Here is a 3,249-nt window from a genome sequence, read left to right on the forward strand (position 1 = left end):
TATAATATTATGTATTAATGTTTTGAAGAAAGATGAATCCTAAAGCAGTCACTGCAGCTGGTGTGAAATGTGAACAGAGCTGAGCCTAAATGTGAACCTAATGCTTACATCAAAACAAAGAAATTATTTGCATATTAGAACTTGTACCTAAGTGATCAACTGTAGAAGCTGGATGAACACTGCAGGAAGTGCACTTGACAGAAGAAATATGCAGTGCATTTAATCAGTGATGTTTTCTTCTTCTTCCTATATTATAAGTGTGGCCTTACCCAAGTGATGAATATGTAAAATGTTGTTCCTACTTGCCAATTTCTCATGTGTCTCTCTTTTGGCAGACTATATTTTCTGGACTAATGGAAGGAACAAACTACACAGTTGTATCAGAGTTCATCCTTCTTGGTCTGACTGAAGATCCAAGGCTCCAGGTTCCCCTCTTCATTTTCTTCCTTCTGGTCTATATCACCACCCTGGTTGGAAATACTGGAATCATGATTCTGATCACATTTACTCCGCATCTGCACATCCCCATGTATTTCTTCCTTAGTAATCTGTCCTTTGTGGACATCTGTTACTCCACTGATACCACGCCAAATATGTTGGTGAACTTCCTATCAGAAAAGAGGACCATATCTTTTCGAGGGTGAGTTTCACAGCTCTTTCTATTCTTCTTTACAGGGAGCATGGAAGTTTTTCTCCTGGCAGTTATGGCTTATGACCGGTATGCTGCCATCTGCAACCCTTTGCTCTATACAGCTATTATGACAAAACAGACATGCATTGGTCTTGTACTAGGGGCGTATTCAATTTCCCTATTCAATGCTCTTTTAAATACCACTTGCACGTTCAAACTGTCCTTCTGTAGGTCGAATAGGATCACACACTATTATTGTGATGTCCCTCCACTGCTGAAACTCTCCTGCTCTGACATCTCCCTCAACGAGGCAGTGCTATTTTTTGTAGTTGGTAGTCTCACTTTACTTTCTCTTTCTTTCATTGTCCTCTCATATGCTTACATTATTTCTGCCATCTTGCAAATCCGCTCCTCAGACAGTAGGAAGAAAGCTTTTTCCACATGTTCCTCTCACTTTGTCTGTGTCACTCTATTCTTTGGAACAATTCTCTTCATGTACATACGACCCAGCTCCAGTTACTCAATGGATCAGGACAGAGTGACGTCAGTCTTTTACACAGCAATAATCCCAATGTTAAACCCCCTTATTTACAGCCTGAGGAACAATGAGGTGAAGGAGGCCCTTAACAAACTGAAACAAAATTGGTGTTAAAACATTTTAGGTAGCAGAGTGCTATACATTGTTATTCAGACTACTTCATTGTCAGATCAATGTTTTTACTCATGTAGCATCGGTAGATTGAGCATATAATGTCTTGTCATATCATATCATATACCATATATCATATCATAATGTTCACTTCCAGCAATTGCCTTTAGTGTGTGTTTCTAGGTGTGTGTGTGTATTTGGATGTGTGATGAGTTTTTCAACAGTAGAAGGGAGGAAAGTTGCATTGTTGACATGACCTCAACCACAACTTGCCCTCAACTTACTAGATGCTGTAAAGAATTTTTTTAATGGGCAAGTTTGGAGAGTGCTGTGTTGTTTCAAGAGATAAAAAGAGGACGAGGGAACATTGAAAAGGTTAAAGTGTGGGAACACTTGGTGGATAGTGTGTTGGCCCCCAGAAGCAGACACAGATGCATCGATTAGCTCCTTGAGTCCTGGCAGGTAAGGGAAGGTAAATCTAATTAAATACTGATAATGGGTACTACTGTGATGTACTTGTCCATGTGGAATAATTTGACACTTAATTTATGACTTCTTTTCTTTATTAGCGGTAACTGTGGTTGGGAGGATTGAGGTTATAGTTTTATTGTACTCATTTTAGTAGACTTAAGATATGTATGAAATATACAGTAGTAGGAATATGCTTGAATGCTTGTGGATGCATGTCATATGAGAAATATTGATATCACTTTTAATCTGTAAATTATAGTTATCTGGCCATTTCTCTTTTTTAACCTATATTTTAATCGATTTAACATAATTATCTGTGTAGCTATTTTAAGCAAATTACTGTATATGTAGTGCACATAATTTATTATATATGCCTGTCACTATTGCACTAAGGTCTATTTAACAAAACTATTTAAAATATTTTAACAAAAAAGACTTTTAAAAAACAGAATGTATAATTTTATTCAAAATGAGAAAAAAATGGATCATAAAGACTCCAATGATGCTTGAAACACTGGTATTTGAATAATCTCCCGTTTGATGTGAGCAGAAGGCATGTTAAATAAACAACGCTGGTCTAGATGGGAAGTATAATAAAATCTATGACGCAAGAAACTTAAGAGCCAGAAGCAGCTAATATTTAAAAGGATACCAGCGTCAATAGTAAATATAAGGCCCTAATATAATGTAAAAATCACCTGTGGGCAGGATCTCTGCATCAATACAGCCAACATAGATGGGATCCCAATTGTCTAGAGAAACATGAAGTTAGGAATGATTGCATGTAGAATTGAACCAAAGACACAAAATTGATTGACGGAATGCAGAACAAATCAAAACATTCACCGCCCAGTCAAGAGATCTGGGTTAAATCCATCATTCTTTTGCTCACCATGCCACCCCAGTTTAGACCTGGACATATGCAAATAAGTCTTAACCCTGTGCCTCATGGGAACAGTCCAGCCCGAACTGTCAAGCCAGGTCCTCCCTGGACCCGAAACAAGCATCCTAGCACTGGTTTCAGGGTTTCACCCCTCTTCAGCCAGGATAGCTTGATCACAGTGGCACAGTGAGCCCAGGGCCCACGTCTGGGCATACCAGGCGCAATTAGAGCGAGAAAGTAAAAGACACAAAATAGATGGATGGAATGAACAACAAATCAAAATATTCAACCCCACTCAAGAGTCTGGGTTAAATCCATGATTCTTCTGCTCACTAAGCCACCCCAGTTTAGACCTGGCCATATAAAAATCAGTGTTGACCCTGTGCCTCATGGGAACAGTCCAGCTCGAACTGCCAAGTTTAGAGCCATATGCAAATCAGTATTGACCCTGTGCCTAATGGGAACGGTCCAGCCTGAACTGCCAAGCGAGGTCCTCCCTGGACCGGAAGCAAGCATCGTAGGACCGGTTTCGGGGTTTCACCCCTCTTCAGCCAGGATAGCTTGATTTCAGTTGCACAGTGAGCCCAGGACCCACATTTGGGCATAACTGGCGCA

At 39.8% G+C, this 3,249-nt stretch overlaps 1 pseudogene; it reads left to right on the plus strand.

Annotated features, from left to right (window-relative positions):
• Positions 1–353: 353 nt before the first annotated feature.
• LOC146853876 (olfactory receptor 8D1-like) lies at positions 354–1,283 on the plus strand (annotated as a pseudogene).
• The last annotated feature ends 1,966 nt before the right edge of the window (positions 1,284–3,249 follow it).

Source organism: Triturus cristatus, chromosome 4_1 (genome assembly GCF_964204655.1).
Source record: "Triturus cristatus chromosome 4_1, aTriCri1.1, whole genome shotgun sequence".
Classification (NCBI taxonomy): domain Eukaryota; kingdom Metazoa; phylum Chordata; class Amphibia; order Caudata; family Salamandridae; genus Triturus; species Triturus cristatus.